General features: G+C 51.7%; 1 long non-coding RNA gene across 1 annotated transcript in view; it reads left to right on the top strand.

The window, feature by feature from the left end:
- LOC130522892 (uncharacterized) overlaps positions 1-8,185 on the top strand; it is a 130,613-nt gene extending 122,428 nt beyond the window's left edge. Inside the window, exon 3 of the long non-coding RNA XR_008949730.1 lies at positions 1,082-8,185. This is a non-coding gene — a long non-coding RNA (uncharacterized LOC130522892). The remainder of the gene's footprint in view (positions 1-1,081) is intronic.
- Positions 8,186-15,119: the final 6,934 nt, after the last annotated feature.

Genomic DNA, 15,119 nt, shown 5'->3' with positions numbered 1-15,119 from the left:
CCCGAGAGACTCTCAACCTTGAACGATGGCTGTGCTCATCCCCGTCTGGTTCTATCATTGTGATGGTTCTGGTTCTGGTTACACCGGCGTTTGGGCACAGAACCACTCTGGCGTTGACCTTGGCGGCCGCCGTATTTCTTTCCCAACCCGACTTTTGTGCATCATCTCCTCAGCTGAGTTGAAAGAGCTCATAACGGCAGCGAACTGTCCCTGCCAGTAATTAAGAGCTTAACCCTCCTGATCCGCTCGGCGACCCGAGGGACCGGCTCCACTCGATACCGTCAGGGTTCCATCAGCGGTAAACAATGAGCCACAACCATCTGATTGTTCTACGGCAGGTCGTTAAGGGACTTTGTGGAACGCCGAGGAGGCCACGTCGGGCGACTGCTCGGGTCTGTTGATGTGAGCGGCTCCACTCAGCCGTGCGCACACGTGCACGTTCAGACCGCCCCACTGACCAGTCGGAAAGGACTGGAACCGGCAACCGTCCCACCGTCCATCATGATGCAGGATGGCACTGGAGACGAGCGTCCCCCCCGGCCGCTACAGACGGCGGATCATTAAGACGGATTCCTGCCTGGTCCTGGTTCCCTGCACTGCCTCGTGGTCCAATACGAGTCCACAACATGTCATTTAGAAGGAAATAAAAATAAAAATGACTAACGGTGTGTAACAGGTGATAAAATGAGGCTAATAATGGGGACCATTTTAATGGGGACTTTATTTCTCTTTGAGACATTAACCGCAGGAACGTTTTCCTCCAGGGGTGCACGGACCCTGTCAGATGAGCACGTCAGGCCGTGCGTGATAATCCTCCACCTAATCACCAAGGGGCGTGGCCACGGGTGGCGGGGTGGTATCAAAATGTTTCCTCGCTGCTGCTGAATCGGTAGAGACGTTAGCGTGTCGGCAAACGCGCCCTGGCCGCGGCGTACTGCTGGTCACATGTTGAGCCGTTGGTGGATATTGATGGTCCGTCGTTGGATGAGGTCGCGTCTGTGGCGCGTGTGACTTTAATTCTACCGATTTAACGTGGACAGTGTTGACAAATGGACTGAATGTCCTCTTTCCTCTTCCTCAGGTCTGTGGGGACCGGTCACACCGTCCTACCTGCCGGAATTCCTGGAGAAGGAACCACATGACCTCCCTCAGGATGTCCCAGGTAGGCACCTGGTTTGCTAATTTCGTCCTTGTCAACGGAATACAAGGCGGGAGCTAACATTAGCTTACATTACCTAATTTTATCTTCCAATGGGAACGTGAGCATCGAGTAAATCTGTTAATATGAGGAGGGTCGCATCAGGTTTGGAATTACTCTGGGATATTCCTATTTCGGCTTCATCCTTATAGCCAAGCGAGCGATATGTGTGACATCGATTTTAAGACTTTAAGACAAAGATTTTAAGACCTTAAAAATGTGCCGCTGCCCTGCAGAAGGTCGGCCCTGTTAGCGGGTGACACGATAGAGGAATCTTGTGACACTCCGAGGAACATTATTAGCAGACGCGTTTGTTAGCATTGTCTGGAACAGACTGTGGTTGTTGCTGGAGGACAGGGGACGTTGGGGGTATTACTCTGGCTGTCATGTTTAATGCTGCACACAGGCAGAATTAAGCATGTTCAAACAGAGCTAATTCAATAATAGACTGCTCCCTCACAGCAAATTTGGGCGGGAAAAAAAAGGTAGTTAATCGTTCGACGTGACTAATTGTCGCGCCACTGTTACTCGGCGCGAAGGCCGGAGGCTCTGGATTATCTACGTGGATGTAATTGCATGTTTCACCAACTTAAATAGCTGCATAAAGGGAGCGATTTTAGCTTTAACGCACAGAGAATCGGCTCTTCTTCTTTCATTACAGCAGAGCCTTTAGCCAAACGTCTCATCCGGTGAGACGGGCTCTCACCCACCTTCCATCCCCGTCTCATTTGTCTTCGGCCCGCTCTCATATACGTCAGGCCGTCCGCCTGTTTGTCCTCCCCCACCCATTGTTAGGCTGAGATGGATCCTGCAGACCAGCAACCCCATTTGGGATTTACAGCCCAGGAAATGGAGATTAGAGGGCGGCCGCTGCCCTTAACTGCTGCCTATTTACGCCGCCGAGAAATGGGCTTGTTTTCAAAGTCGCCGCTCGTGATGTGAAGAACGTTGGCTTGATCGTTGCGCTCCGGAAACCGCGAATGTGTGACTGATGTGGAATTGATGCATTTCTGTCGCTCGTTTAGCGTAATGACGGTTTTTAGCATAAACAACGGTGAGTTTTGTCGCTTGAGTCCCTCCAAAACACATTAAACCAACAAATCCACGTAAAACCCGGCAGCACCGCAGACGCATACGAAGATACCAACTCATTATTTCAGGGTTTTGTTCCCCGAAGGCGCCGGGGTGGCGCCGCCGTTACCGTTGTCCGGGTCTCCTCCGGGACTTTCGGGTCGTGTCACCGGGAGCGTGTGGGGACGTTCCTCGGAGACCTCTGAAGGAACGTCGCAAGTGTCTCAGCTGGATCCTTCAAAAAGACGCAGAAGCAGCAGATCCAAAGTGGGATCGTCGGAGTGTTCCGAGCGGCTCTATCGTGCATGCCAACACCAAAACGCCGGTGCCATGGAAACGCCATCACAGAAGACGGAAAAAGATCTTTTTCCCTCCTCCGCTTCTCTAAATAGTGAGGGAATAAATAGAACAGCAGCGCAACGGGAAGGAACTTCACTGAAGGGGAAAATGAAGAGCGAAAACAAGGAGGAGACACGAGTCCGGAGTGGAATGAGCGATCCGTTACATCGACTCTTTCTTATCTCCATTCCAGACATCAGTCACAACAACAATCTCACCCTCGTTACTCCATCTAACAATGGCTCCGAGGGAGAGCCGGAGCGAGGCAGCACCGCGGGAGGAGCTGCTCAACGCCAAGGTCACGAGGGGGGAAATCCATTTCTGCTGGAGAGGAGAGGTGTAACATTTTATTTCTCACCCGCAGGGCGGGCGGCCGCCCTTTGAGATTTGGAGAGGACCGTTTTAATGGCCGTGTTGCTTCCTCTTCTTCTTCTTTTAAAAAACTGAGCCTCCTATTGTGTTTTTGCCAGCTGATTTTTCCTGTCCAGTTCTTTTGCTGTAAAAAAAAAACATGGAAAGATTTTTGATTTATCAAGCGAAGCTGTGAGAAAGAAAAAACTGACGTCTGTGACCCGATTTTTTTTCCCCCTCTGTGTTGCTATAACAACCAGCTAAAGAGGGTGTTCTTGTGAAGAAAAGGAAGTGGCAGAAAGCTTGATTTATGTATGTCGCTCCGCTCAGACCCCGACACCGGAGGCCACCGCTGTAGCGTGTGGCCTAGCCAGCGTTATAGCTCACTGTTTTCGTGGCCTTCGTTTGCTTCATCGCGTTTCGGAAGCTAACCGGATTTAAGCCGACCGCTCGTTCTTCCAAAGATTCATTGACATTTCTGTCAGAAGAGAAAACAGGAAGACAAATAAAGGCCGTAGAATTGCTGAATTTCCACCTGCAGCTGTGTGTTGAGCCCGTCCCAGGTCCATCGACGCTAACCCTCGTTAGCTAACCCCCGTTAGCAAACCCCCGTTAGCAAACCCTCGTTTAAGGACTTTCCGACAAACTTTGCTGCCTCCGTCCTTCTGCGTAACAAGATGAAACCGGAGACACTTTAAAACTGGGTTGTTGTGCGGATGGTTCTCTCCACGGATCAGCTTTGACAAACATTCAAATTTTAATATGTTTATATTTAGCTGCTCCCTGATTGAATAATGCATCCCCCCCCCCTTTTTTCCCCCACATCCAGAAACAACTGCAGGGCGTCAGCAGCGATGAAAAATGGATACGTTCAACTTAGTTCCACAAGAGGAAAAAAAAAAAAAAGTTTTCAGCATTTGGCAAAGGCTGCCGACAAAATCCATCACGAACCGCGCAGAATCCATAAAGATGTCAACCGGCCAGAGGAGGGAAGCCGCCGGAATAGTTTCCGATTAATTCTAGCGCGGCTGACTCCGTTTGTAAAGATTTATAGAGTCGCAATTAGCATAAACATGAAGGGGGTCGATAGCGGTGGCGTTATCTCTGCGCGGCTAATCGGTTTATCCGCGCATCAAAACGAGGAAGAGCAAATATTGTTTTTCAACACGGACACGCGGACGGTGAAGAGCCCACACGGATGTGGAGGGGAGCTGGGAAACTGCTGGTGTCTCTGGGAAATCAAACCCTCGCGTCAGAGCCTCGGAATTATCTCGACTGACATCGTCTCATCCCGTCGTCAGGCAGAGGGAAAACCGCCAAGGGGCACCGAGGTCCCCGGTGGCGCTGAGCTGGAGGAGGAGCGCTCCGGCGCCTGGGGGTGCTCGCCGCTTTTAATAGAAACCAGGAAAACAGAGTCACTTCAGCAAAGAGCTGACTTGTGGGGACCGTCGAGAGCTGTGACACGCCACCGAGAAACCGCCTGAGGTGCGTCGGAGGGTCAGCGCTCCCGCTTTAAAGGTCGACCGGGAGGATCATTCGTTGTTACGCAACAGCATCTGTCTGCATTTGCTCACCACAAGTGTGCACGTAGGTACGTGCGCTGTACTCATGCAGCAGATGGGGAGCTGTTTGTGAGCCTCTGATTAATGAGCCCACTGACCTAAAGATGTTTCACATGCATTTCGGAAATTTGTATCCGTGTGTGTGTGTGTGTGTGTGTGTGTGTGTGTGTGTGTGTGTGTGTGTGCTGGGAGTAATAGAAAATGAAACTCTTGATCACAAAGTACAGTGTAGTGATACATTTTCAGGTCAGAGCCAGTCAGCAGAAACTGCCGCTCCGGCTAACAGCTAAAAGCTATTTCCAATCTAAGTAACAATCGAAGAAAAAAGTTCTTTGGGAGTCAAAGTCTGGCCTGGATATTTTCCTACGTGACGAGTCTTTATTGAATTATTGCAGAGGAGCACTCAGACAGGACGGGAAGCTTTAGCTGTCGGCCGCAAACTTGGCCGCTTTTGCCGAGTCAGCGAATAACATTAGCATACGGCTGCCGTTAGCCGGGCTGCAGGATTCCTAGCTGTGGATTCCTTCTTGAGTCAGTGAAGAGACGTAGAAACACAGAAATAAGGTGTAGCGGGGGAGAAGCGATCGCGGCGAGTTTCCAGCCGATGGGAACGGCCCCCGCTTGTGTCCAGCCCACCCCGAGAGAGCCGTCATTTCAGCTCCGGTCGAGGTTGAATCACCGTCCGTCACACGGCGTCGCCGGCTGATTGCTCATCCGTCAGGACGGCGACGGACGCAAACTGGTTGCTGATGCTGCTCCTTAAACGCATCCCGGTCGGGCCTTCATCATCAAACCTGTCCCCGTCTCCGGTGATGTATCGGCAGGGCCGGAGTTGTCTCCTCCCTCTCCTGCCGGCTGAATTCCGTCGTAAAGAATGTGTGACGGGACGTTGGGGCGGGGAGCAGGTCGCCGTTGAGGACGTTTAGCAGCCCGGACTCGCGGCCTTGATTTCGTTCTCAACCGCTTTAAAATCCGAGGTCAGAGCTGCGTCGGAGGTGGCGTTCCCAGCACCTTTTCATCGGTCGCGGTCCGGAAGGCTCAAGCTCCCACTTCTTATCACAAATTGTGATCTGGAACGATAAACCTCAGGACCGGATCGATGGCACCGGCCTGGACGCTGATGTCAAATCCAATTAAGATTGCCCGTGTGGCACAATGGCACCAATCTGAACTGGGTGGGTTCAGCATCAGCAGGGCCACCACGCGCTTTTTCTTCTTCTATTGTTTGAGGTATAGAGACACGTCCAGAGGGATCCCTGGCACCACGAGGCTATTATCTGGCTCAGGTCCGGGACAATCACACCGCCCCACTCTCATTTCTTATAAAGAACCCTCTTCAATTATTGTCAGCTGTATCTTTTTAATGCTCCCTTGTACGGAGCGCGTGAAAGGGGACTTTTTCAAAGCATCCCGCAAACAGGTTGGCCTTCGGGGTTGAAAGGGAACAAAGCGGCTTTATGTCCCGGAGAGTAAACCTGGGAAAACTGGGATGTGGCCGGGTAAGTCTGATTATGTCCAAATGAAGTCGGGTGGTCTGGAGCCAAAGTTGCCCAAAGTTTCCAGAGAGCACCGGGGGTGAATTATTACCCAGAAGAGCCGTCGTTATCGGGCGTCTCGACCTGAAGCGCAGCGGCGAGGAGCCGCCGCGGCCGTGTCAGAATCTGCGTTCCTTCTCTTCGCCGGCGCCGCCTTTAACCGCCGTCTGTCGCCGATAGGGCGCCAATTTGTCGGACTCCTGTTTCAGAAGATAATCATCACAGAGGAACACGGCATTTCCAAACCCGGCAGCACCGGGGAGATGAAACGGACCGGGACCGACTGGAATCTTTATTGACGGACTAAAACCTGAAAACATCGCCGAGAACGGACGCGGCGAACAAAACCTGCTCATTAGTTACCGATGCGGCGTCTCCTCTCTTCGGGCACACTTGTTTTCCCGTCGCCGGAATATAACCTTGAGGAATGTGAACCAGGCAGATGTGTTGAGGTGATTAATTCATTTCCGAATTGCTCTGCCCAAACGCAGGAAGATTAATTTTGTCAATTTATGTATTCCGCGGCGTTCGGAGCGCAAAGATGAATGCTTATTTGGACAAACGGGCCGAGATCTAATGTTACTCTCTGGCCTTTTGTGGTGTGTGACGACACACACACACACGCACACACACACACGTGTGTGTTCAGTCAAAGTTGTTTTAAAGTCAAATGGATTTCAACGGAAACCCAAGATGCACTCTGCTCCTACTCTGTGGTTTAGGTCATGTGTAGAACAAAAGACATCTGAATAATTTATTGGTTACGGCACACGCCGCGGGCGCACACATGCAAGTGTCAGCTTCCCAACGGACGTGTGAAATTCCAAACACGTTCCATAGACTTCCGATTCCTCGCCAGGCGGACGTTTGAAAACGGCAAAACGGACACGGTTCGCTGATGCCACGCGCGTATCACCGGGACGGAAGGATAAGTATCCGCTGCAGTGTGACGCTCGGCCCTGCAGGGGGCGCCGGTCGAGCCAGCGCGCCTCACCTTCGACCCGTAGCTCTTAAATCATCAATAATAATCACCAAAATGGCGTCGGTAAACAAGGCGGACCACATCTGCTGCAGCTCCGAGCTGCTGAGCCATGAAAAGTTTTGTCCGCCATTAATTTTTCCGAATGGTTTGAGGAAACGCTCGTGCCGCGCGGCTCCCTGGGCCGCGCACACCTTTTTTTTTTTATCCCTGTTCTGGGGACTTCATCATTTTTTTTCCTCTCTTCTGGGTCCATTCTATAAAAAGGTGGCGGTGTCTTCAGGTCCCGGCGGTACCTATTACAGCATCCTCGTAGTCATTAATCACCGAGGAGTAAGCATTCCGACGCAGCGTCTGCCCCGAGTTTCCAGTGGCCATTCATTAACAGTTTCCAGCGCCATCTCTTTTCTTAGCACCTGCCCCCTCCTCCGCATCACTCCCACCTGGGCTCTCTGGAATTGGCCCTTTTCTTGCTGACATACCTGCTTTTTAGTTTCTGCATTACAAGTCTCGGGTTTCTCTCTTGGCGTCGGAATAATCTTCCGCTAACCCCTACAAACGTGCACCAAAGACTCTTTTTTGCCAGTAATGAGTCTGTGGTGAGAAAGCCTCTCGGCGTTCCGTCCTGGATCGGCCGGTTGACAATGGATGGTCCTTAATTGGGGTCATAATCGGATCTGCATGCAGGCTTCAGGTAGATTAGGACCATCTGAAGCTTTGAAGGGCTTTTCCACAGCTCTGAAGACGACGGCGAGTCCTGAAACGCTCGGCTGCTAACGATATAACGAGGCAGGAAAAGTCTTTGAAAGCTTCTGCTGTTTGATTTCCCTCCACGTGGAAAAACAGTCTGTCAAACGTCACGCAACATAGCGGCCGGTGGGGAAATTATGGGCATTATTAATCGTCTCCGAGATCTCCCAGGGGCTTTTCGTTGCAGATATCGACTTTTTCCTTCTGCTCCCGTTCGCAGTTTCTCCTTTTTTTTTTGTTGTTCATTCGGTTACAAGTCCCAACATGTGGCGGAGTCGCCACAGCTGGAAACTCTGAAGCCCAAATTAGCGTCTACAAGCAAAACTACAGATGAGCCCGTTTGTTTTTGAGTCGTCAGAACCTTGGAAATGACATTTGGGCCTCGTCAGACATCCCGTCGACACGTTTGGACCTTTAGCGACCTTTTGGACCGAGAGCAGCAGTGGCGGAAGAGTCTTTTTTCCTTTAAATCTGGAGCTGCCGTGTCGAGCCGGACGCGTTTAACGGCCAAAGAGCCGGTCTGTGTCCGAGCTGCTCGTCGTTATGCACCAGCGGCCGGGAATGACTTCCCTCTCCAAATAATTTGCCTTCAATTAGAGGCCACCTCCCAGCCCGGCAGCCCCGTCAATCAGGAGGAGGGGGAGGGAGAGGAGGAGGACACAAGTGCCGATTAAGCAGATTAGCAGGGAGATCCTTCATCCTCCTCCTCCTCACCTTACCATGTGTCGGGCCATTAACTGTCTCCATCAGCTTCAGCGTAAACGACTGATTGCTCGTTTTTGGCTTCTGTCTTTGGCTGCTGACCAAGTGTGAGCGGAGGGAATGAAGAGACTCTCCTGGAAACAGGGCACCACGATCAGGAACAACAATTTCCAGGGAGAACAGAAAATATCCCGACAGCATGAGGGCATCACCTTTAGAGCCAACAAGCACACAAGGCTAATAGCTAAAGCTAAACTTTCCGATACAAGCACAGGGCAGCACATGGATCCACGTGGAAAATAAGCACGGAGAATAAATCATGCGGGTGCGGAATCCTTTCATGGAATGGCACCAAACTGCCTGGAATTCCCCACAAAGAAAGTTAGCGCACAGCTCCATTATACCAACTTTCTACATGACTAAGGAATCAAATGTAAATACCCCTGTGGTCTCACGCAGCATGGCAGCGCTATTACTCATATCCTGGAATCAAATTAATAGGCCAGGCCCGACCACACTGTGGGGGGGTGAGTAATGCGGGGTCTTGGCCGCCGGTCAGCTCCCCAACAGAAGTTAATGGCACTTGCCAATTCCACGATAAATATCAAATAGTCTGTCGGCACCTTTTGGAAATCGAGCCCCACAATGGAGGGGAAGTCGCCATCAGGCTGATGAATTGTTAAAGGCAGGCGACAACAGCTGGTAGCCTTTTCCAAGATAATCCCACTCTGGATGTTTTTTGGGAAAGGATGGGGGGGGGGGGGGTGCTCGCTCGTGGCCTCTTTTCCTCATCCGCTCCACAACAAACTTTGCCAACTTCTTTGGGGCACAGAGGGAAGGCGGTCACACGTGATTTGCCTGCAGATGGGCAATGCAACAGCACAATTTTGGACAAGGAGTCAATGAGTCTGCATATTTGCGGGATCGTCGGTACGACTCCATTAACTTGCGGTAATGATGCTAGCGATCCATCTGTCTCCCTGCTGGTGATTTAGAGGTGGCAGCCTGCTCGCTCCGGTTCTGCCCGGAGTCTCGGGCCTCCTGACACAGGCAGAGGTGCCTGAGAGGCAGGAACCAGAGGTCTTTGGAAGCCTCCATGCCTCTTTTTCCAATTGCGGAGTTTATTTGTCCGCAGCCCCTTTGGACAGCCCACAAAGGCGCCGCCTGACAAGTGAAGACGTGTTTTCTCCGAGCGAGCATCTGCCTCGGAAAACGTTTACCTCCAGCTGTTCACACGGGGTGTCAGAAGATCTGCCGCCTCGGAAGTGAAATCGGCTAACGTTAGGCCTTATTTTCACCGGGAATCGTGAGGGAATCCAGAATTTGCCCACTCGGCTCTGGAAGTCGGCTTTGAAGGGGGAAGTGCGGCAACACGAGTCAGCAGCAGCTTCCTCGGCTGAATTTCCCCGTCATCAGATTGTTGTGGAGACGCCAGGTGTCTCCCTCCCGTGAGGAATCGCTCTCGTCGGACGAGGACGCGCTGGAGAACATTAGCTCTTTGAGGGACCGTTGGAATATTTTCCCGCCAGTTCTGACCCTGATTGGTTTTTTCTAACTCTTACAACAGATCGTTGTAGATGGGTGCCGCTCTGCTGCCTCCCAGCCAAGGACGGCCAATAAGACTCCTGATTGATACGACGTCTTTACAACGATTCCTACATCTGCAGGAGAGCGACGGCAGTTAGCTCTGTTTAGACAAGGAATACCGAATCTGTGCTCTGGAATGACCCAGCGCTCCTATTTGTCTCTCCCACTGCAGCTCTGGATCTTCTGGATGCTGCTCAGCTGCTAGCTAGACTAGCTTCACGCTGAGCCCGAGGATGACCGAGATGAGTGGATTCACAAGCTGATTGGGAGAAGCAAATCACCCACATTAGCATTGCTAACGCACTATCTGCTGCCTTTGATCCGGCTGCGGTCACCTCGAGGTGGAACCCGATTGGAGCCACGTCGCTCCTCGTCCAACCCGCCTGAGGGACTGTACCTATGGTCAAAGCCACGCCCCCCACTGAGCTGGAACAACGCTCTAAAATGCTTTTTGTGCGACGCCTTAAAAACGGCGTGTCTGGAATCCTTCAGCGGCGAAGCGGAGAACAGAGCGTACGTGCGCCAGCAGGCGACGGCGGCGCCTCATCAGGGACCAATTTACATTGCGACGGCGTCACGATGGTGCCTCAAAGGTGCTACATCACACCGAGCGCTCTGAAATGATGTGCACATATATTTGAATTTTAACATCAAGTTCATTCGGCGCCGCCCTCGGAAAGACGGAACTCCACAGGCGAATGGCTCCGCACGCGGGAGACGGAAGGGTCCGCGTTGTTTACGCTAACATGGTGCCGATGGCGAGATATCCGACCAGCAGAGCCAACGTTCCCCGTTGGGAGCAGCTGTGCCCTCACCCTTACCTATTTTCTGGAACGTCGAGCCTCCTTTTGAGGTTTTCCCACTCTGTTCTTGATTCAACAGCCGATTTAACATTCGACCCAGTTTCCTGGAGCTTCTCTACTGGGACACAACCCAGAAGTGTCATGCTGCAGAACCAGAAGAATAAAGCCCGGCGCTATGGAAATGAAAGCAGGCAGCCTGTTTATGAGGAGCAAATTCGCACACAAGTGTCAAATTCAGGGGTGAGAACCTTCACGCAGGCTTGGGGCGGCGCACGAGTCCAGTCCAACCAGGACTCACACGCAGATCTCATTATGGGAGCTAATTATGCTCGCTCTGCCTCTCAGATGCTAGTTTGATATGGAAATGACAATTTTCTACAAGCTTCAGAACTGTAATTAGTGCTATAACATGATGCATGTGTTGCTGGGTTGTGTAAGAACGCACAAATATGAATCGTTAATGCAGGAAAGGCCTGATTTCACTCTCTGGCTAGCTTTAAAAGTGCTAGCATCGGTCCGGCAGCAGGTCTCAACCGCGACTTTAGGGTATTTAACTCACGTTCGAGACCATATCATCTCCCCCAGAAACGGTTTCGCCAAGAAAGATGCCATAAATTTCATAATTTCACGCTACTTTTCCAAGCTTATTCGCGGTGATCGAGCATAATCGTGGTTAAGTTATGCTAGCTTTGGTGTTTGCCTCTTTAGGTTGTTGCCAGTCATGTGGTGAAAACCCTTGACATCCGTTTTCGCCAGGTCCAGGACCTGATACTAGAGGAAAAAAGGTCTTCTGTGTAGTCAAATAAAGAGCTTTAGCATCTTTTAGCTGGAGTGTGCACGTGTCTGTTATCTGGGACAGGCTGCTTTAATTTGCTCCCTCTCTGCTTGTTTTTTTACCGTCTGTTTCTCTCTCCAAAGCATGTTTCCGCCATCCGAGCTAGCAAAGTGTTGGGGCAGTAATTAGCCCAGATTAATGAGGAGGCTCCTTCAAATGAAACATATGAATAATAAAGGTGTACTTATCCAAACACAGCTTGTTATCATGTTTATTAAGGGCACGCTGACAGTTTGTCCCAGTGAATATTGATTCAGGCGGCTTTATTCCTGCGTCGGACGACAAATGTGTGGTGAAATGTCATGGGCGACGCCTTCTGCATCCTTTCATTCCTCAGCTTTTGTGCCGCTGTTGCAACGGCATCGCCCACTTTGTACCCGCAGAAGCCTAATTAACCACTCGGGGGCGCCACTCAGCGTCGTTAGCATCTCATCACCGTGAGCAAACGCACAAATTACGCTGTTAAACTGGGCCCGAATCAAAAGAGGCTCCTTTTACACAGACTTTTCTGCACAAAATGTGCGTTTTATTCCTCTCACTTCTCTTCACGTAGCCTAGCCTCCGCTTCTAATCCGATGTTTTCTGTTTGTGTTTTTTTTTTCCCCGTCACGGGGGGCGTGGATAAAAAGGCCGATTTGCGCCGTGTTAAATTTAGCGTGACGGGATGAAAGTTAATTTCCACATTAAACAAAAATGTGCTGATCTCTGATTCGGGGAGCAAAAGACACAAAAACAACAGCGGCGCTGTGAAAAAGTGGAGGAAAAAACAAACTTTCCCACAGAACCCAGGCCAGGACTTCGCCCCTCTGCCAAGTCGGATCTGGTGAGTTTCGCTATTTCTCTCTTTAACTGAAGCTTCTAGGTGGGCCGGACGGAACACGGAACCTCCTGCGTTGGGAGAACGTGTCACATCCTGGAGGTCTAAATGAAAGCTCTTCAGGTCTCACTCATTGTTTCCAGCAGGCATTAGCAGAGACGGTTCATCTGTCTGGCACCACGGACCCACGGGGCCTTGGCAATTCTGGTCCAGGTTCCATTTGATCTATAGAGAACACAACATGGATGTCAGCGCCGGGAACGGATATTTCCCCGGGGAAGCTGCCAGCGGGGACGACAGAACGCAAGCGGCTAAAAATACAGAGTATTTGTGTTTGCCAGAGAGGCGATTATAGGTGTAACGTCACCGCGGAGAGGCTTTGAAATGCTAATTTATTATCGGCTCCGCGCCTCAATCAGGATCATTAGCGTTATTTTACGGGCGTATAAACGCTACGTCCTATTTGATGTGTCCCTAATGTGAGGAGAGTGGATCCTGGATCTGATGATTCGTTCAGAAATGTGGTGCTCAGTCGCATAATGAATGCTAACACAATAGCATAATGAAGGCTAGGACACAACCATTTCATCAGCAACTGGAATCCGAGCAAAAATAGCCACAAACTCATCGGTTATTATCCTCGTTATGTCTCGTTTGGAGGCTCCTCTAGTTGGATAAAAGTGGACCTTTTTATCGGGAGACCCTCCGTTTTCCTGTCCCGGCGTTCCGCCTCCGCTTGATTAAGTGCAGCTCCAAACACAGGAGAGCAAACACACTTATCAGACAGGGATCAGGGGAAGAAAAATATCCCTGGAACCGCCTCTCCATCCTCTGTTTCTCTTTCCCGCGACGTCCTCGTCCCAGAAGGAGGGGACGAGCGTTCGGCGAGGACACCTACACGCAGGGACGGGGACGACTTGTCAAGATGGCGGATGATAAACCGAACGGTCCGCGCGGGTGGAGGAGCTAAGCGGCGCCGGTTGGCCCGCGGGTGGTTTGACTCGTAACAAATGCGACCGGCGCTGCGGCGGCGTTCATCTTTCAGGTCTTTACGCCGAAGGTTTAACTCTTTTTAACATCTTCAGATCCATCAACACGTGACCGCTAGGAAACCTATCCGCGGCTAGCTAACGTTAGCGCGGGGGGGGGGCGATGTGGCGGCGAGGACTTGCCCGCATGAAAGCGGCCAGGACATCACATTCATGCTACGCTACAGCTTTGGTCCTTGGAGCAGGCGGGCGCCGGCGAGGGCGTTCGTTGACGTGATGATTTATTCATTTTCCTTTTGATTTTTGAGCCGTTGCGGTGAAGGATCGACTCGCGGAGCTGAAGCGCGGAAACTGAATCCGTCTGAGTGACTGACGTGAATATATGAAAGGACGAGGAGCTTCTAAGCGGCCGAAGCACCAGCAGAGGGTGAAACGTGGGATTCTGTGGGTAAAATCACGCCGCGGCGAGCGGATAATTGCTACCGGAGGCTCTTCTTTTTGTGTGCTGGGAGCAAAACTGGGCCCGGATGAGCTGCTCCTGTCGGGATTCTTCCTCTGAACTTTAAAGGTTGAGGACAGACTGCGAACGACACCTGCAAGATGAGACACGACTTCGCAGATCCGAGAATAAAACTGTTGCCTCGCCAGGTTGCTCCGGATTGTTGCTAATGAAGTGTTGACGCTCATGTTGCCTCCCTCCACCGTCTCCTTCTCCCACCCTCTTAAACTCCCAATCGGTGAACAACAGGCGGCGAATTCTGCCCTCACGGGCCGCCCCGTCTCCCAGACACTCTGTCCTCGTGACCCCCACCCCCCACCAGTCGTCACCCCCCCCATCAGGGCCACGTTAATAGTTGAGCACGTGCCCTTGGACGGTTTTGACGGAGGCGTGTCTGAAATCGATAGCCAACGTGACACTTTTCCGATACAGCCGCTCCGACACGTGAGAGCCGCGCACGTGCTCCTCTGGGAAACAATCCCGGCGCCCAGCCGCGGAGGGTTACGTGAAAATGAAGTGCTAATTTCCCCCCCGCCGGGTTGAGGCTGTCGGTGCAGCGTGACGGACAGTACGACCAATAGGTTCTCTCCCAGACGCGCGCTATTGATGATCCCCCGGAATCGCATCCCAGCGTGGCGCCTGGATAACTACGCCGCCCTTTCTTCCCGCTCAATGACAATAACCACCGACAAAACAATTACGCTTTCCCTCCAGCTGAGAAACGGCTCGCCGGGACTCGGCTGGATGTGACTCCGTTGACAGTGCTCGCTACCGGATGCTAACTCTTGAGCCGCGCGGAACGTCGGCCGTGACGGAACCTCACACCTGACGGCCTGAGATGAAGGAAATATCATCAGAAGGCAGGAAGACAGACCAGTTCAAATCCCCCCCGAACCGCCCCAGGAGGTGCATTAAGACGGAATCATAAGTTAGCCGAGATCTAGCGTGACCTTTGACCCTGCCGTTTAAATCTTTCAGCCCTCGGATGAAGCAGTCGTCTGGGCATTAAAGGGAAGGATTGGAAAGACAGGTGGAGATCCCAGTGGATAATTTATGATCTGGCTCCGCTGCCGGGGATGGATATCAAAGGGTCTGCGGGCGG

Source organism: Takifugu flavidus, chromosome 3 (genome assembly GCF_003711565.1).
Source record: "Takifugu flavidus isolate HTHZ2018 chromosome 3, ASM371156v2, whole genome shotgun sequence".
NCBI lineage: Eukaryota > Metazoa > Chordata > Actinopteri > Tetraodontiformes > Tetraodontidae > Takifugu > Takifugu flavidus.
This window is presented reverse-complemented; position numbering and strand designations above follow the sequence as displayed.